This window comes from Ambystoma mexicanum, chromosome 10 (genome assembly GCF_040938575.1).
Source record: "Ambystoma mexicanum isolate Mex_15411 chromosome 10, UKY_AmexF1_1, whole genome shotgun sequence".
Lineage (NCBI taxonomy): Eukaryota > Metazoa > Chordata > Amphibia > Caudata > Ambystomatidae > Ambystoma > Ambystoma mexicanum.
This window is the reverse complement of record NC_090932.1, coordinates 728,220,907-728,242,306: the sequence shown is the minus strand read 5'-3', so window position 1 is coordinate 728,242,306 and position 21,400 is coordinate 728,220,907.

Sequence of the window (21,400 nt, the reverse complement as noted above, 5' to 3'; positions counted from 1 at the left end):
TCAGGCAAATATAAAACAACATTACGATTCGCATTCCAATTTCTTTTTAGGAACAACGTCTGCCAGGCTACACTACTCCAGTGGTAGGTCAGGTGACTAAACATCGTGGGACCTCCAATGGAATTGTATCTCTAATCAATCAGCCATGATGAAATGGTAAAATTGGAATAAAGCCACTACTCAGAGCATGGTGAACCGAGGAGTAGTTATAAATATAACTCAAGCTAGAGCTGTATACCACATGAGTGGCTAAGCCAGACAAACGTTTAACAAAGTCATGGACAAATAATGGGAGCATTATGTACCAGCGCTTGATTCCATAGTAATTGTCGGCTCTGTCTGATGTAAATATCAGCACTGGGGCCAGCTAGCCCGACAGGGGCAGTGCAAACAAGAGGACAAACATCAGCAGCTGCCTAAAAGACATCAATAATATATCAGCACCATTGATTGGCACCCAACGAACAAATTATTAGTGCGTGTTATTTTAACAATTCTTGCTCTAGCACTGTCGCCAAAGTGCCAAAGCAGTGCTGTCATAGCTAAAATGCACATGCATGATAATAAAAGAACACACAGCAATATAACATCATAGCGCTATGTTATTGCCAACCACTGGGATCAGCATCAGGTGTATCGTAAAGCAGTTCGCCATAAGATAACTATTGTCATCTGAGCTAAAGTGTAATTGCAAGATGGAGTATTAGCTTACAGTAAATATATACTAATGTTATGTATGTGCTTTTTCCTACCGAGAGCAGTGCTGCTCCTTGATCTTTCTGCCCTGACAGGGGTAGTTTTCCCTGCTCATTGTTTGGTTCTTACCAGCTGGTGACCTTCATTATGATACTTTTTGATGCACTGACTAGGAACCTAAGTTGTCATATGCCCTTTAAACACAGGTTTGGGAACCCAGCTAAGCTGATGGATTTTGACCAATCCATATGCACTATGTGTCCTTTAGCTCTGGGGTCCAATACATCTTTGTTGCTTTTTCATGACCTCACTACTGCAGTTCAGGCCTGTGAATGTGTTCGCCCCCTTTGCCTTAACCAATCACTGTGCGAAATTCAGTCTTGCTGTGGAACGTTACAGCTTGGTATGTGTGTGTCTCCTTGCCAGAACCTGGCTGATATTTTCTGTTGAGGGAGCAAGGGTTTTCATGCTTCAGAGATGGCCAACTAGGTCGTGAGGCCTACATGTGTTGATCAGTGTGAAGGCTCACTGTCATTTCCAATCGTAATGAGTGCCCCCTAATGTTTCTGTGACTACAATTCTAACTTGCTTCAGCTATGAACAAATAACTGGTGCAATCAGTTTTTCAAATTTAGGGAGCAATTTGTACTGGGAAACTCTCCGGAGGGGATTGCAAGGATCCACATGAATAAGGACTATGAAAATGTTGAAAATGGAGATACATGTGGAAGAATTTGCTGAGGTCTTTTGGTGCATTGAAATGTCCAAAGTCCTTCTTTGTTACAGTAATTGCTTGCCCTACTACTTCCTGGGGCTGCATTGTAAAAAACATTTGCACCGTCTTTCACCTGCCCCATCCTCTCCACTGCATGCTACCATCACTGCACTTGGATCTGCATTTGTACCCCTACTTTCTGCTTTTCACTGAAAGATATGCATTTGTGAAGTCAATAGCTTTGATTAATTATGTTCTCTCTTTTGCTCTTGGCATGCCAGAGAGTGATTAGCAATTGTCACTAGCTGAGCTAACTGTTTTGTTTGCAATCCAACACAAACTAATTTCAATTACTGGGGTCATTTTGGTTGTAGTCCTTGAACAAATGCTGCAGTGACCACCTGCTGTGCCAACTCTTCGGGACTGTTGAAGCCCGATTGTTGGTTAAAGAGTACTTTAAAGTGATCCAAATAATCGGCCAGGTGATAATAATCTAACCATAATCTACTAATAAATGATCTAATAAAACAATAATCAGTGGCACCCACCTGAAATTTGACACGTTCCTCAAACATCTGAATATGCAACAGCACTGAAGGGCAGGGAATCTGAAGAAATTCGTAAAGCACTGCAGTGCTGTGGACATTTATCTCCAATTGTTAAGTTAGCAAGGATGTATTTATTTATTTATTGTGCATTTGTAAGGTGGTATACATCAAGTAAAGTGTGTTTTTTCTACAAATTCCATTTCTTAGGTTGTGTTTGGTTGGCTGCAACTGTAAGTTCCCTTTGACAGTCACTGAGTTTATGATTTTTATTTCTGACAACATTGTGATGTTTGGCTACAGCAGAGGATCAGCATATACTCACTGTGCCAGCTAATGGACATCCTTTATACATTGGCAAACAAGGCCATTCCTACTAGACATTTGCTGTATTGGCTTTAAGCTCCAAGTACACAAATGCTGTAACAGGAAGAGACTTTACAATTTGCATTGGTGGCGCTACTTTGAGGAAGAACTATTTATCGTCATCAAAACTGCTGATGCTGTTTCTGTTTTAATGGACGGTAGTAAAAAAGGATTTGGTATACGTGGTATGCATAAATCCACAAAGTATTGAAGTGGAGGTGTCATTCCTAAAAATAAAATCATTTAGTGATGGTCGCAGTAAAGTGTTGAAAAGACTACTTCTGGAAGTCCTTAGTGAAGCAGGGCTCGCCTTAGACAAATTGTTAGGTTTTGGGGTTTACAAGTTAGCCGTGAATTTGGGTGTTAAGCGAGGTGTTTCAGCACTGATCAGGGAAGACATTAAGTGGCTGGTATCTGCCCATTGTTTCTCACACCGTTTTGAATTGCAGGTGAAATATGCATTAAATAAAACCTACTTTAGTGATGTATCCAGCATTCGAATACAGTTTTATTTAGTTGTATTAAAAAAAGTCTTGAAGGTTTGTGGGAATTGAGTACTTTGGTATTGAGTACTCTGAGATTGGCCATGGAACAATCTTTTCAGAAACCAAAAACGGTGCATGGAACAGTTGCGTCCAACATATGTTGCTAAATACTCAGGTCCTAAATAAATCCTTCTCAGTAGTGTACACACATATGGCAGATGATCCAAGCCCTGACCAGGCAAAAGCCAAGGGAGTATTGCAGCTTTTAATACAGTATTAGATCAGATGCTTTTTTGAAGCAAATTTTGCAACCCCTTCCTGGATTTTAATTTGCCCTTCAGGATAAAGTAATTGAAGGGCCAGGACTCATTAGCTTTAGTTCTACTTATAAATGACTCTGCAAACCTTGCGTCAAGACACTGCCATAGCAGCAAGTGAGCGTGATATCCTCACAAGTGAAGCCAATAAATTATTGTCTGGAACAATGTGAGTTTGTTTTCTACTGTGGGGTCCAACTAACATATGCCAATGCACAGGTTCTGAAAACTGTTTTAGAAACTGCTCAAAATATGTCACAAACATTGAAATCCCTTGTGAAGGATCATTGGGGCTCATTACGAGTACAGTAGTGTGACAAAAAATGGCAGCAATGCAGCATTAATTCTGTTTCCACCTCATTACTGCCGAATGACCGCAATGCTGATCTACGAGATTGGACGTAGTGAGGTAGTTTTATCTCCAAATAAAATTTGATGGTTAATTGTCCTCCCTACTTCCAAAAATCAGCAGAATTACCAAGGCAGAATTACCGCTAGTGGTAATTCCACTGAAATCCCACTGAGTCCTATGGACACCATTAATGGGGACCTACACCACCTACCGCCACCTGTAATCCTGTGTTGAATCCATTTGACTGTATTTCAGCAGATTTGCCACCAGAATGCCACCAAACTCGTAATGAGGCTTTACTGAGGACAGTATGTATATATGTGCAAAAGTGTTTTACAACAGATTATGGCCATCACAGCTGAAAGATTTCAAGAAAATATGGAAATGATGAAATTATTACAGCGGCAGAACACTTTTCTGATTTGATTCTGAGCTGCAGTTTTTCAACAGTTATGGAACAATTCCATTCCACGGGCAACCATTTAAAGTATTTGCTTTTAACAGCCTTTGTTAACTGCCACCAAAAAGATCTGGGTTAAACTGACCAGGCTCTATGTCACCTCTTATCCCCAGCTTGTAAAACTCATCAACATGCTTTGGGTTTTCCTGGTGTGCAATGGAGTTGTACAACTTTGATCTTCTCACAGCAAGAAGTAAAACCTATGGAGGGCAGCCCTGTCAAAGAAGACTGTCAAAATCCTCATTCGCATTGAGAATCTGGGCTCTTCTAAATACATTTTTAGCATGTCACCAAAACATCTCGGTGATGCCGATGCTGAATTAACGCCAATCACACCCAAAAAGAGCTCATGATGCATGTCAGCCACAGATTTCATTCAAACATGTGTTCCCAAGTTGTAAGATAACCAGTTACTTCTGCCCGTATACGTTTGTGTCAAACACTTGCAACATGTTCTAATTATACATGCATGAACTGTTGAGTCTTTAAGTTCTTGCACCATCGAAAACAGTGTTAGGAAAATTGCTAATCCTTTTGATTGGATTGATGGTCAAAGATCATTTATCTAGCATTTTCAAATAAATAGTTTTGCAAGACTTATATATGCCTCGCCATTGTTCAAGAGAAACATCTGTACTTTTCGGAGCACAGAAGTTAAATTTGAGCAAACAAATACTTCAATGTACCAAAAAAAAGTCAACCCAACACTCACACAATGTTGCTGAGTTGTTTGCAGTAAGTCTGTTCCACTCTACATAAGTCATCTCCACCAGCGCCAGTGAATAGGCTAAGTGCCTAGGCCTTTAAAGGTGAAAGGCTCATTATTTCCCCGTGTGGCAAAGTCCGTTTGTTGAATTCAGCTGATCATTACTATGCCCTTTGCAGATGTATGGCGAGCACACGGTTTCTCAATCAGACACGCCGTGATTTAATGAAGTGAAAAGACATGCCTTCATTCACGACAGAAAATACAAAAATCGATTTTGATGAGTGTCATTTTAGATTTCTATATATATATATATTTTTTTTTTATTTCCAAACTTTTCCGCACAGAATATTTTGCTGGCTGTCAGTCGTTTTCACGTTTGTGCTCAAATAAGGATATTCCATTAGGGAAGCAGGCCTGCATAAAAACGAATATTTAGGCCTTACATGTTCGTTCCGAGAGCTTCACAACAGAAACGCATTGAACTAAATCAAAAACACATGGCTGAGCCTGCAGAGGAGGTCAAAATATGGAGCAGAAGCTCACAATCTTTGGGGATTCACAAATACAGATGTGATCCTCAAATCAGTCAACTTGAGACCTTTACTTACTCTGATGCATTTTATCCAGGACTTTAAAAAACGATTTGTTTATGTAGTATTTGGGGCAACTAATGTGTAAATCTTCTGATTTTCAAAAAATACATCCACCTAAAAGAGAAGACAGTTTTTCTTCCGCGTTTCGGCGCAGCAACTTTGGTCCAGGTCCCATTTAGGTGCCCTCTGTTTGCCGCGGCCAAAAGGGTGCAGGGACATAGCAGCACTAGGACTTTACTGCAAACAGTAATATCCTGCCGAGATTTTTCTGGTTTCTTAAATGTATTGATATACGAAGCACTAGGGCCCAGGTCCCAACCTGCCCAGCTGCACACCTGCACTGCCTCCTGGCAACCCTTGCACTTGGGTCTGTCTGTAACCCTACAGTCCACCAACCTGCACTTTTGGAAACCTGCTGTCTGCACTTACCCTGGCACCTGCAACCTGCTGGCCGCACTTCTTATTGTTTTGATCCCATGTACAGCACTGCCCCCTCCCCTTTCCCCTGGCACTTTTCCCTTCCACCCTTCCCTGCACTTGTGCGATCTCAATGTCACCTGGCCTAGTAAGATCGTTGTCTCTGTCCTCCCTCTGTTCCCCCTTCCTTGCCTCATTGCGCCTTGAAATAGTTGTGTGTAGGCGCGTTATAAAGGCCATATCATATCATATCATAACCTAATAAAGGCAGTGCTTTGGAAGACAGCATATTTAAGCCAAACACTACATGCTCAGTACATGGGACAGACAGCTCCATGTACTGATCACATAGTGTTTGGCTTAAATACACTGTCAACCAAAGCACTGCAATGTATTACTGCTTAGGCTGACACTATATTTAATCAAGCCGGAACATCCCGGCTTCAATAGGTCCCTGCGCTGGCCAGGACCATCTTAAACACTTTTGGTGCCTTGGGCACGGACGCCTTGGTTAAACCCCCCACTAAAGCAAAGAAATTAAGGGTTCCAGGATATCTGGTCACGCCCCCTTTGTCGTGATCACAACCCATTGGTTGATATGCTGCCTCGCTGCGATCAAAATTAGAATGGGTACTCCCTTTTAGTCCTCTTACCCGCTTAATTCTTGCTGTAATAAGAATAATACATATGTAGCATTTCAAGGGAACATTAGCAGTCCACAAGGAGGGTACGTGTGGTCTCGCATGAGGACAGGGCACTTTTTTTAATATCAAAATCAGTCACGAGAAATGTTTACAGCTGTGGTAAAATGCAGGAGACTGATTGTATGAAAATGGGCGCAATTCCAGAGGACTCAGATTATCTGCCTAACAGAATGCAAAAGCACTGAAGCATTCATACAGGAGAGCAACTGGAAGCAGAGAGAAAGCTACACATACCATGACATAGCCAGCGGATGAATATTACAAGCTACCAGGAAGGTGTTCCGATCCAGACAGATTGAGATTAGAAGAGTGAAGTGGTTTTCAAGTGGTGTTTCAATTATAGAGCAAAAAAACACCTGGCTCTGGTGTGAATTATATCAATGCTTACTATTATTACAGATGAAGCAACGCTATAGCCAGTGAAACCATGTGTGAGGCTTTTTTGAAGCTCATAACCTGAGAGTGAGATCCCTCAAGGGCTGTACATTTGAAAGGTTTAGGGACTGAAGATTTTGCCAGGTTGAGCAATATGATATTAAATGAGCTGCCGAGAATCACACATTGATTAAGAGGTGTAGCTGGGATGGCATCCAATCTGCAATTTCTGTACTTCCCCACTGGCGTTTTCCGGTTCTTACCATAAGCCTGGGGCGCATGCCCTTTTCGCCGGCCATGAAGGCGCCTCTGCGCCATGATATTTTCACAGCAATTTTGTGGCGTGGCTAGGTCTCTGGGCCCTGTTTGCAGCAGCCAATGAGATCAGAGATCCATGTGCTTCGGCAGACTTGGATCTCATTTTACAGTTACTAACACTTTTAAAGAAAATAAAAACAGCATTTTAATAGTCGCAAGATAGCTACGTGGGCTGGACCAGTGCCACGTACCTGCAGATCACATTGACATGTTCAAACAAGCCAGACTAAGGCTTTCATGCATCAAAGGTACATCATTTGAGTACAGTAGAGGTTGGCAACAGTAAAATCTATGAGTATAGCTTTCATGACCCGCCAGAGGGCGGACATGGCATTTAACGGCCAGCCAGCCTGAGCTTTGGTAGGCCCGAGCAAAGTGAGGTCCTCAGCTCGGGGTGCAGGCCGTTACATGCCAAGTCCGTCGCCCTGGCCGGGGCCTGAAAGCTATTCGCACCCCGGGATTTTCCGAGGTGTGATTGTTTTCTTTTTTTTTTGTCCAACGGAAGATGAGCTCACTGCGAGCCCATGTTCCGTCAGAGGAAAAAAAGACAAAAAATGGCTGCCGCCATTAAAATAGAAAGGGGACTATCTGCCTTTTTTAGGATGAGAGCGGTCATGGGAAAAAAAGTTCCAAAAGGGCGGGCATTTTTTGTCATTTAAAAAAAATATTTTTAACATTTTCTTTCCACTTTGAATGCACAATAGCGCCCCTGAAAGGCATATTGTGATAGGTCAATCTGCCTTTCCCAGGTGCGAATACTCCATTTAAACCATTACTTACTGTGTGTCCCCTTCCACCTGCAAACTAATGCATTACAATAGGATACACCAAGTGCAAAATGCTGTGGAGCTCATGCTCCTTGACACATATCACAGTCTAATACCACAACCATTATCTCAGGTACACAGGCTCATACTTCAATAGTCCTCTAGAGCAGAACATGAGACTGCTCCTGCCTGTGTCCCGACCTGTGCGTGTCATGGGCCCAGCACTCGAACCAAGGACATCTTTATGCATGTGCAAAAGGAGCACCTACCCTAGGCTCTCCAATGTTAAGAGTTCCCAGTTTAATGATGCCTCCTTCTGATTTTAGTCACCTCCTGCAATGTTTTATAGAGTGACCTGACTAGTGATCTCTCTTTCTGGCGAATTCCAATCAGTGAAGAATCAAAAATGACTCAAGACACAAATCAGTGGTCAAACAACAAGATGCACTGATATTAAATCAATGCAATTAGAGTAAACATTAAACCATTTGTAGGTGGGCCTCTTTAATGCAGGGTAAGAATGCAAATTAACATGTGCAATGAATGTTCATATGGTTCAGTACCAATCTTATACAAGAGACAGTGGCATGTCTCCAGATGTTTTTCAACAGTTTGAGAACAGGATGGATTTCTGCTGAAAAGGAAACTAAGTCCTCCAATGATTATAACAAATAGAACATAAATAATTAATTAATAATACCGAATTTATTTAAAAGAAATATGTGGGGGTGGGATAAGGGGTTAAATCTGGTGGGGATGGGTTTGGGCTGGGGTTTTAAACATGGGGAAACAGGGAGCTTGGGGGACCCCTTGGGGATCTCCCGAAAAAACATTCAGTATGTTTTTCGTTGTGTTGGGTTCGGTATAAATTCATTGTTTATTTATTCGTTATAATCACATGTAATCGTTCTCCACAGTCCTCTAGATCTGGATTCCCGAGACCATCAAATAAAGGGACGCCTCCTACAGTTCTTTTTGTCATAGTTCAGGACACCCTAGAGAAAAATATCCTTATAGGTATTTATTTCTTTGTTCCTGTAGCCCACAAGTTAAACAAAGTCTCTCAAATCTCTCTGGGAAAAGGCTAGGCCTGCTGGGCTGCGGTCGCTGATCTATCTCTTTGCCATGTGTCCTAGGTTCATTTTCATGCTGTCACTATTATAGCCTCCTTGCCAAGGGCAAAGTCTCATGCGCGTAGCTGGTCACTGGCTCGAGTTATCGAGCTCTCTTCCTTGAAAGATCATCTGTCAGGGAACCATCTAGGCTTGGAATTCACAACAATCCTCTGGGTTGCAGTCTCAAAGAGCCTTCCCAGCCCAAGCTGTCAAATGTTCTTCTTGAGATGGGCTTGTCCAAGAGCTCTCTTGGTTTAAACTCTCATACAGGTGCCAGGCTCATTGTCTCTGGGGAATTCTTAATTGTGTCGCTTTGTTGGGTTTGCCAGGCCCACCAGCTCCAGATCATGGCTCCTGGCTAGCCTGCTAATCTCCTCTTAGATTCCCATCCTCTTGTGGCAGCAACTGTTCATCATTATCCTTTGTTGACTTGCCATTGCCACCAGATCTGGATTATGGCTCCTCTCTAGCCTGTCGCTTGTATCTTACTTAATAAACGTCTCTTTTGTTTTTCAACTTTATTCAGTGTTTTCCAGTTTACAAGAAACCTTTTATTGTGTCTCTTGTGCCTGTACATTTTTCCCCCCCATCCCCTGACCCCAGGTCCACATTGCTTTAAACTGTACTAATCCTGATATTCTTTCTTCTACCCAACGCAGGCCCACCTAGTTTTGCCTTTGACCTCTTGGCATCCGTTTCAGTCTCTGGCGCTCTTGTTTTAGCCAAAGCTGGGGTTTCTCTCTGGTCCTTACTTAATAAACGTATCTTGTGTCTGTACCTTTTGTCCCTCCCAGTGTATGACCCCAGGTCCACATTGCTTTAAACTGTACTAATCCTGATATTCTTGCTTCTACCCAACGCAGGCCCACCTAGTTTTGCCTTTCACCTCTTGGCATCCGTTTCAGTCTCTGGCGCTCTTGTTTTAGCCAAAGCTGGGGTTTCTCTCTGGTCCTTACTTAATAAACGTATCTTGTGTCTGTACCTTTTGTCCCTCCCAGTGTATGACCCCAGGTCCACATTGCTTTAAACTGTACTAATCCTGATATTCTTGCTTCTACCCAACGCAGGCCAACCTGGTGTTGCCTTTCACCTCTTGGCATACCTTCCAGCCTCTGGCTCTCTTGTTTTAGCCAATGCTGGGTTTTCTCTCTGGTCCTTGAAACCAACTGCCACTTTCAGCTGCCTTCCTCTTTTCTCTAATGCTGATGGTCTGCTTGCTTACTCCCTCCTCCAGCACCTTCTCTTTCATCTCACTTCCTTCCTTCCAGCACATGGACATGCCCACCTCTTACTCATTCATTTCACTTACCCCCTTCTGGTATCCTCTTGGCGTGCCATTTCCCAACTCATTCCATTCCCTTCTCTTGCCTCCTTCCTTCTCCTGGTCTTGCCCTTATTTAACTTGTTCCTTTCCTTTCACTTGTCTCTTTCCTGCTCCCTTTCTTGACCTGCTTCAAATTTCTGCTTTGTCTTCTTTTTCTCTTTGCTTCTGCTTTATCACTCTCCTGCTTCACCTTCATGCTGCCAACTTGTCTCAATCCTCCCTCGCTTCTCCCAAGGAGCACCTGTGGGGATTATTGTCTGGGCGTGGGGATTGGTGAAGTGTGGTGAGTTTGGTCCACAATCTCAGTATTACCTCCCATATGGAGTAAGTTATTGGGCAGCTCGTGACTCAGTGGGCTGAAGCTAAAATTGACGGCTGCCATTTTGGAATCAGACAACCCTGTCATGGCGGCCATTTCATTTCTCTATGGGTCCCTCTGTCCCATGTGTGCTGGGTCGTCTCCCACTGGCATCCTGTATTCTAGTTCTCACATTCCGAACGGCCACTGCATTCTGTTTGAGTGTAGGGTATGCGGGAGCTGACCGTCTAATCTGTGTGCAACGTACACATGCCCATTATGTCCCGCTGTGTGTGACACTCACGTGTGGGCATGAGTCACACACTGTGTTTGCTTCTCATAGTACTAATTATGCCAATAACGTTCTACCTCCTTCCTACAGGGCATGGAGTGGTCAAATTACAGAGAGTGAAAATTGGGGAGAAGCCTGGGAGAACCTCCATCTTCCACCTCCATATCTTAGTATATGGAGTCACAGCAGCAATATGAGCAGGGACAGGAGGCACTCAGGCAAACTCTCACCTAATTTGTCGTGTCCTGCTCTTTCTCTCACTCAATCATTTAACAGTAAGAGACTGGCCTCACCGAACGGGTGTGTCGCAACTAGTTCCTCAGAGCCGCACTTAGCCCACTTAGCAGCCCCACGAATGGGCTTCATCACAGGAAGCTGCCTTATTTACAATTTGTGGGCTACGATTAGTTTTTATTTGTCAAGTACCTTTGTAGCTGTGAATTGCTCCAAGGGAGGATTTGGGAAATAGTTATCGTTTGCACCCTGTAATATGAGTAAGATAGGGCTATGAATATTTTCCCATTTGCAAGTTGCGGGAAACTAGAGAGAACCAAAATGGATCCGTTTTTATGGAACACAGCAATTAACTCCTAAGTAGGCTTACTCTGCTGAACTTACAATAACATTGGATTTCAGCTGACAAACACGTTTAATAGTCTCCAATTCACAAGTCTTTGTGCCCAATCCAGATGCATTAAAATATGTTCTTTCCTAAATCCTGAGGATACAAAACTGAAGTTTGTTTAGTTGTGCACTAGATATGTTTAAAAAACAAGTTTGTTTATTTATAAAGCGCGCCAAACCCTCAGGTATCTGGGCGCATTTACAGGTTACAAAAATTGACATTGCAATAGGTAATTACAATGAAAGCTACAGAAGTTTAATTTACATTACGTAAAACAGACACTCTTAATTACACGAATACACTACAGATATATGCATGATTGCTGATATAATAATTGTGTATAAATACATGTACAGTTTCTCAACCTTTTGCAGTTCCAAATGGTCCAGTACTGTTAAAATGCTGCATCAACATGTACTCTGTTTGCATTAGAAAGCATTGGCCTGAGAATTATTTTTGCAGTTTATCTAACTCCAAATAACTGTGAAAGGTTGGTATCCTAGCTGTATTGGCGAGGATGTACTGCATAAAATAATCTATAAATAAACATTGACAGATGGCCAGACAGATGAAGGTGTGGAAATGACAGATATATATATAATCAGATTAACATTTGCAACAATGTTCGAACATTAAGACAAAAACCACAAGGATCTTAATATCACGACAACTGTGTGCATTAAGGCCTAGACAAATATGTGTGTGACTACTGGAGATTACAACCACTCCAAATACACAAATCTCCAGCTGTGGAAATAGCGAAAAAGTATTGATGTTTTGAATTTGCTGTGGACATTAGATAGTATGATAGTTAACATGTGCTGTGTTTAGCTGTGTGTGATTGTCTTGAAAAAGATCTGAGGTCGAACCCATGTTGGCAGGAACAACTATGTACTTATCAGAATATTAAAACCAATTGTGTGGAATTAAAATGTCTTAATTCAAGCAAAGTTAGATAGGATAATTAATGTATACCTTGATATACTTATCTGCGTGTTAGGAATTTGTATTTTGAAGTTAAAATTGTGTTGCTTTGTGATTTCGTCAGACGTAAGCTAATCAGTGTGTAAACTGTGACTCGCGTCATAGTTTTAATGATATGACAGACTTCATCGATTGAAATTAACCAATAGAGCGCCATTGCGAAAAATATTATTTTTGGGAGATGCGCACAAACATTGACATCTTGTGATAATTTCTGATGATATGGCAAGGACATTTTGCTAGGTTTTATGCGTACTCATGCGCCAATACAGATAGAAAAATATTTAACATATGCATAAATCATTTTAGCTCTTTGGTACATGCTCATTGCGTTTTGAACAAAACCTCTGTCTGTTAGCGTTCAATGTTATTTCCGGGTTACTCACCCATTTGGCTTGCTGGAGTCCGCAGAGCTCCTCCTCCAGCAGCCGCATTGGTGCCTGCTCTGTGCCGGATACAGTGTTCACTGAGTAATTGCTCTTCCATGTGTTATGGCAACCTCTAGAGGTCAAGAGGGGAATTTAAATTGAAATGCACAGGTAACCAACTTGGGAGTCCCCCAAGAGATAATCTCTGTCAGGTGGGGGAGACAGGCCTTAGGCCCCGACATGCCAGCAAATTCCATTTAGGCAACTGGTAGGCTGGCAGAAAATGTGAAACCTTTAGTAATGGTTCAGGTGGTACAAGAGGGTATGGATTCCGTATGTTTTCCTCAAATAATACGCTGGCATCAGCCTTCGTTAGGCTGACAGATAAAATTGCAGACCTTCAACCTGTTTATAGTTCAGACTTGCTTCCTTCAGCCAGATCTTTGACCCAATGGTCACCATAATCTTATAAAACTAATCAGATTTCTAATGAGTCTGAAGTGTACGCGGGTTCCCTTGTCATGTTCATTCATTATAAGGTGGTATTACAAGTAAGAAGGATGGGCCAGAGATGCTTGCTCCCTCTCAGGTACCCAAAAGGGCGTAATTGACCAGGAATTCTCATTACCCTGTTAATGTCTCATAATCTCCCTTTCAGATTCGGATCATTTTAATTCCCACCCAAAACGTAAATAGAAACACTCTGAACCATCTATGCCTAAGGATTCAACTATAATTGATGATCCGATTTTTGACCTGTCATTGGGTTAGCATCCCAGGCCAGTGGAATGTCTCCAGTCAGAGTTGGTTGCTTCTTGCGTTAGGAGTCCTTTAACCAGGGTGGTGCCTAGCAGAGAAACCAGGCTCATGCCTCAATTTCAGGTGTTGGCAAACAGAGGCATTTACTCATTGGCTTGAAGTCAAGGAAACCAGCATAGTGTGACTAACAGAGTGCCACCAACTTGACCTGAGCTGTCCTCCAGACCCTTTACCTTTATATAGCAGCAGTCGTCTCACCTGAGTATAATTGAGAAAGCAATTCTTGGCCTTCTACCTCATTCATTAAAGTCAGTTCTCTATTTCAATTTCCACTTGTGACATCTTCTGACAAAGTTTGGTCTGGTGATCACTTCCGAGGGGTATTGTACCTCTACCCCCATAATGATTTTCAGTCAATAATAAGTAGTTCTGCTGTCCTTACCAATTTTAACATGGGTGCTGGCGAAAATGGCACCAGTTTCTGCTGAACAGCCCTTTTTTATCCACCACAGAGCACATACTCATAAGAGGTCATGGAGAGAACAAGCTATGGCCAAGCCTAAAGAGATGGAGAAACCTCATTAACAATTCAGTTCATGATCAAATTAAAATATTGATGTATTTAGTTGAAAGGATCCACTCCCACAAGCTCAGAGTGCCCTCATCCTTTCCTGATAAAATTAATTAGACTTCAGAGATAAATTATACAATGGGCCTCATTACGACCCAGGCGGTAAGTTACCGCCTGGGTCGTACCTTTACCACCATGGCGTAAACTATGTTTACGCCATGGTGGTTGGCCGACTTACCGCCCCATTCCGAGGTTGGCGGGCGGTAAGTCCCCAATCCCCATTTACCCTTCCCCATTCCCATTTTTGCCCCATAGGGCATAATGGGAGTGGGGAAGGCGTTAATTACGCCACCGTAAATTACGGTGGCGTAATTAACAACAAGGTCCCTTAGCGCCATGGATTTTAACACCTGCTAAAAGCAGGTGTTAAATCCTCCATGGCGCTAAGGGACCTCGGAATCAGGCGGTAAGGGTCGGCGCTGTTTACGCTGCCGTAAACCCCTTACCGCCTGGGTCGTAATGAGGCCCAATGTCTGTTTCCTTCGTTTAAAAAGGGCAAGACCCAAAGAAAGGAATAGACAAGGCACTTAAGTCCTGTCAGGAAAACTCTTGGATACATGGGGCACATGACAACAAATATTCAAACTCGTTAAGAGTTTACATCGAGTGAAGACTTAACGAGTCTTCGGCCTTGTTGGACCTCCTCAGTGAGGTGCAGCCTGGTTCCCTGTGGCGCAGCGAGCAAGGGACCCACATCTGGGCAAACCCTCTCTCACAAGGAGAAACAAACTGACCACAAAAGTGATGGGTGGAAGGTTTCGAATGAATCTAAACCACTGGCAATTGCTCTGGGCAACCTTCCACACCACCGTTTGTTAGCCCGTCTGCGCCATTGCAAAAGGGGACCAGCCATGTGCAAATCAGTCAGCTGCTGTCGCCACCGAAGGTAGCAGCCCAGCCCGAACTGCTAGGCCAGGTCCCCTCTGCACAGAAAACCAAGCAACTCCAGACATGTTTCGGCCTTGTTGGACCTCCTCAGTGAGGTGCAGCCTGGTTCCCTGTGGCGCAGCGAGCAAGGGACCCACGTCTGGGCATACCCTCTCTCACAAGGAGAAACAAACTGACCACAAAAGTGATGGGTGGAAGGTTTCGAATGAATCTAAACCACTGGAAATTGCTCTGGGCAAACTTCCACACCACCGTTTTTTGGCCCGTCTGCGCCATTGCAAAAGGGGAGCAGCCGTGTGCAAATCAGTCAGCAGCTGCCGCTGGACCAGGATACCCCATTTTTAACGTTGGCAGAAAGTCGCAAGGCCACCTTGTACATTGCCCTCACTCCAACTGGATTGCCCACGACCAACAGCAGGGAACTACTCCACGCTCAAGGATAGACTAGAAGTGATGAGTGGCATACTCAGGGGGAGGGAAACCAACATTAACCACAGTGATAGAGTAGAACAACCCAAACTCAAAAATAGTAACTTAAGATCTTGTAGGGTAACCTTGAAGCGATTGTTACTTGCAAAGGATGGCCTTATTTTGAACCAATTCAACATTCTAAAACTGCTCCATAATGTGCCTTTGCTGCGATTCCATCAATCAGAGGATATTTATATAGTGGAATTTCTGATAGAGCATATAACCGACAAGGTCATCCTCCCATCTACGTTCAAAGGTTGTTAAGACCTCCCATTTGGAAATGGCCCATTTATTACTTTCTATGGGCTTTGAATGTCGAGACTTTAAAAATAAACAACGCTCAAGCTGCTTCCCACATACTAGGAGAATGTACGCACTGTCACTTAAACCTAGGGGGACCCGGAGTCAAGATATAGATCAGTCCTCTGACACTGAGCAACCTCGTGATAATTTCGAGCAAACCTCCATTGGGGGAGCCGACTCGGAAACAGAAGGCTACTCAAGAAGACCTAAAGGCCTGCTCAAGAGGACACACGCACCTTTCTGACAGTTCAAGACATACAATTAGATATCCTGGACATAATCCGTTTAGAGGAAACCTTGTTTTGGACTACCCCGATCTAGATGGCTATACCACCCTATTTACACCAGCCTACGGAGGTGACAGAGGGCGTCCTGGGACCGGTCTAGTCATCTTTGTTAAGAACAGGACGGGATTGATGGTGGAATTCTTTGACAGCCCTAACCCTTTCATGCAACTCATACTCATTGGCCTGAAGGAAGCCTCAGATATGGAAGGTCAAGGCGATCTGGTGACCAACATCTACTAGAATCCAGCCATCCTCTCCCCGACAAGGTTTATGAGTGCAGTTGCGACTGCTCTAGACAACTTCCCCAGTATTCTTTTATATGAGGGTATTTGAATTGCCCATGCATCGAGAAGAGAAATGGCTCTTACCTGCTGAACATGAGATCTGCTGCTAGAAGAGAACCCGGAGCATCGAAGTGGCGAAACCTGATGAAAACCTGGGATCTCTACATTCTAATTGGACAAATGAAGGGAGACTGTCTCCCGAAAATAACTTGGTCTAGTGGTAGCTTGTCTAGTTTCCTGGACTACGTATTCGTATCATCTTGTCTACTGCAGGACATAGTCAACTTCTAAATCATCCAGAAAATGGCAAGTGTTCAATCGCTGCTAGCATTTAGCTGGAAGGGAAGACCCATTGTAGTACGACAAATGAAACAGATGGCTCTCAAACTTTGAGGATGAAGCGACCTAGCATAACATTCTCGAAAACTTTGATGAATATGCTGATGCTTGTGGACGAAATGAACTACATCCCACTCCTTTTGGAATTCAAATCTCAGTAAAAAAAACGACTTCCTTTGGCACATGCTTGATGAAAGAATAAAGGTAGAGAAAAAACATATGCGCAATTACATGAAGCTCCTAAATCGAGGGAAAGTGGCCAACCAGCCAATACTGATGAAAAAAAGGAAACAGAAATATAGGAATTGGCTGATGATGTACAAAGCGGAGATTATGCAAAAAGAAGCAGAACGGATGTTTGCGGCCCTGGGAAAAAAGATGTTAGATCCATCCGACAAATGTTGAACCAACTGAGTGCGGGCCAACATACCCCGCTTCTGAACGTTGGCACTGAGGCAGCATGGACGACCTTCTACCAACAACTATTTGAATAAAAGACAAGTCTAGTCCAGATTGCTCCTCCAAATACAAGCAGAGGGTGGTCATTTCCACTAGACCTTTTAGACGTCAAACTGTTAATCTAGAAGCCCAACCATTCAAGAGCTCCGGGCCCAGATGGCATTACAAATTCCTTGATTAAGGAAGCCCCTGAACTTTGGATTCCTTTGGTATTTGAGCTTTTCAAACAGGTCATGAGAGTGGGGGTGATCCCAGGGTCGTGGAAATCCATGATAATCATCCCCATTTATAAGCAAGGCAACAGGGTGGACCCGTCCAGCTACCGGCTGATAGCTTTGCTAGACTCTCTTGGCAAACTATTTGCAGGTTTTCTCTGAAAAACAACCTTAGAAATGGATTAAGATTGCTGATAGAGAAGACCCGAGTGAGACAGGATTTGTCAAGGGTGTCAGAACAGACCTGAACCTGTTTTTGATTAACATTCTGAAAGGAAAAGCTTTTAATGAGAAGAGCAAAATCTACATGGCATTTTGGACTTAAAAAAGGCATGGCATGATCAGTAATGGTTATGGGCAGAAATTAAGATGTGGAATTGTCCGTCTGACTCATTGGAGGTGATCAAATCCTTGTAAGAGTCTATGAACGTTCAGATCCATTTAAATGCTCAGGACCAATAGTGACCTTTGGTGGCCTAAAACAGTGCTGTCCTTTGACCCCAATCTTATTTGGGTTATACATCTCATATCTGAGAGAAGTGTGGCACAAGACAAGAGTCTTTCCCCCCAAGCTTGGTGACCAACCAGTTGCAAGACTCCTTTTCGCTGACAACATGGTCTTGGTTGACCTCACGCCTATCGGATTGCAGCGGAGCCTGGCTGCCCTCCGTGAATACATGATCATAAATGGACTGCCTATGAACCCGGGTAAGCCCACCACCATGGTATTGGGCACTCTGGGTCCAAGGTCAAGATCTGACTTTAATACGTCAACAAATAACCGTTGATACAGACTCAATAGGTGCTTTATCTGGGGGCTTGATTAACAACAGTAAGACTGATCAACCCCGTCAGCTGGCCCTAAAGGTCAAACTAAGAACTCTGATTGCTCAGGGAAGAATGCTTCAGAGGAAATATAGAAATCGCTCTGCCCTGCCGTTGTTATCTTTTTTTTCTAGCGAAGGTCACCCTGTACTTATATACTGGGCTGAAGGTTTTCCTCTGACTCCCTGGGAAATATGGCCTTCATTAGAGGGAGTGTTTTGGAGAACATTTTTAAAGATCCCCAACCTTATCCCAACCTCAATCATTAGGTTTGAGCTGGGTTTGATCTCCTTGCGAGCGAAATCAATGTGGAAAACTCTGGCACTGTACCGTAAATGCTGGTTACCCTGTCGGGCTAAACCGTTACACATTTTGGAGTCAGCTTTATACACCTCTAGAGAGACCCTGTTAACAGAGTGGAGAAACAGCGGTGACTGACTACTTAATCCTTAACCATCTTAATGTGGACCTGGAAGATCTAATTAATAATCCTGCGAGGGTGAAGTGGAAACTATGGCAGGATGATTGGACCAACAGGATTGCAGAAAACAACCAATGTAAAGTCCAAACAGATATGAGAGAGGAACATAAGGCTTTGGGTTCACTCCTGAAGTATCTGATGACATTTCCCAAGAGATGGTCTAGGAACCAGTTAATGCATTTTTGGATGAACTTGTCCCCAACCAAACAGATTTTGAAACTCTATGGGCAGGTGTCTTTGACAAGCTCTAGGTTCTGTCTCAAGGAAGGGGATGATGAAACACTGAAGCATATATCCGTATTCTGCCCTGGGTTTACTGACATGCAAACTATATTCCTGAGCAAGATTGTCGAGGAAATGCATCTTCAAGATTCAGAAGTATTTTGGTCCTTTCTCTTACAAGGCGAGTTTTATCCAGCAACATTTGCCTTGGTGAAGTTATTGAAGGGCGCCTTTGATAAGGAGGGGAAGGGAACTTGTAGAAAGCAACTTTTTGAGGTTGATTACTATGAGGGACCTCACTGTGTTTTGGGATTTTAGAACAGGGATTTTCTTTCCGTTGTTTTTTTTCTGATTTTTAGTTGTATTTGATAAAAAGGTTTGTAATAAACCAGTAATCAATAAAAAAATAAAAAAATAAAAGAATTTGTCAGGTATAACCTTCATTTGTCCAAGCACTACTATCGTTTGCTTTGGTTCTGCAATTGTGTGACAGGTATTGCTACCATACATCAGCCGTTGACATGAAACTCCCAAGTACTCACACCAATGACACGTTGTGCCATTAAATCTACAGATAATGACACTATGCCATGGATTGGCACCAAATACATAGGTATTTACACCAATGGGCATAGATCACCATCAAATGACCAGGTACTCATATCATTGGCCAATTATTGTCAGGTATTTGCATCACAAAGTGAAGGTACTCACAGCATTGCAATGGATTATCAACAAATGCCTGGGCACACACATTATTGCCAAGTATTGCCATAAAATGTTCTGGTTCTTCTATCACCTTCCAAGTGTTGGCATCACACACTCAGGTACTTGCACAATTTTAAAAGTTTGCTATCAGTTGCCCAAGTACTCACACCATTGCCAAGAGTTGCCTTCAAATGCCCATAGACCCACACCATTGGCCATGAATAGCCATCAAATTCCCAAATACTTACACAATAAAATGTCCAGGTATTCACACCATTGCTAGGCACTGCCATCATATACATTCCCAGGGATAGTGCGTGAGGTTGTGAGTACATCATTGCTGTTCCTTCTGATAGAATGATGCTTACAAGGCAGCAGGAAAACGGACAGGGAGGACGCCGGTGTGTGAGAGGGAGAAGGGATGCTTCTCTTTTCTCTTACTCAATGCACTTTTTCAGGAACTGTCCGCAAAGAATGTAGCATGATTTTGCTCCTCCAGCCCCTCACTTATCAGGCCTTGCACACTTTTACAGTTTGAAAGGGAAGGCAGTTGGAACCGTGGGTTCTCTGGGATAGTGGAGGACAATGCCCTTGTGCTCCCTTAGTTCCGGCCAGTCCTCAAACATTGCTGCCTTTCAAGCCTAACTCGGTGAGGCAGTCAGGGTTGAGGTTATGCAGGTACAGGGAGATGCAGGGCTATGTCCTCTCACAGTTTTGACTTCACAGACAAATGCACACAGTGAAGAAAGCAGGTACCTTTTTAACCATGTGCATTCATCAGTGAAGCCAAGGAAACTGCCAGAGCATGAACAGCAACTAGCATCCTGTGTAAGAGTGGGGCTACTGTGCCACTTCCCCAATGAGAGAGCAGAATTGCCTTCCTGCTCAACCTCCACATTCCATGGCACTGTATACTGTTTGTATTCTGTATCGTGACCACAAAAGTGATGGGTGGAAGGTTTCGAATTAATCTAAACCACTGGCAATTGCTCTGGGCAACCTTCACACCACCGTTTTTTAGCACGTCTGCGCCATTGCAAAAGGGGACCAGCCATGTGCAAATCAGTCAGCAGCTGCCACCACCGAATGTAGCAGCCCAGCCCGAACTGCTAAGCCAGGTCCCCTCTGCACAGAAAACCAAGCAACCCCAGACATGTTTCAGCCTTGTTGGACCTCCTCAGTGAGGTGCAGCCTGGTTCCCTGTGGCGCAGAGAGCAAGGGACCCACGTCTGGGCATACCCTCTCTCACAAGGAGATACAAACTGACCACAAAAGTGATGGGTGTAAGGTTTCGAATGAATTTAAACCACTGGCAATTGCTCTGGGCAACCTTCCACACCACCGTTTTTTAGCCCGTCTGCGCCATTGCAAAAGGGGACCAGCCATGTGCAAATCAGTCAACAGCTGCCGCCACCGAAGGTAGCAGCCCAGCCCGAACTGTTAGGCCAGGTCCCCTCTGCACAGAAACCAAGCAACCCCAGACATGTTTTGGCCTTGTTGGACCTCCTCATGAGCAGTCCACTGATCATGAGTTGTTGTTGGATCTGTCGTACTGAAAGGGGGCCTTAAACTATCCCGGTGAGTTTGGCTTGCGAAAGGCTGAGATCATTGAAGGAATGAAGATGTTCTGGATGGGAGTGATGGGTACACGACTGAGAGAACCTCATCCTTAAACGTGTATGTGGAGCAATTCAAACAGACGT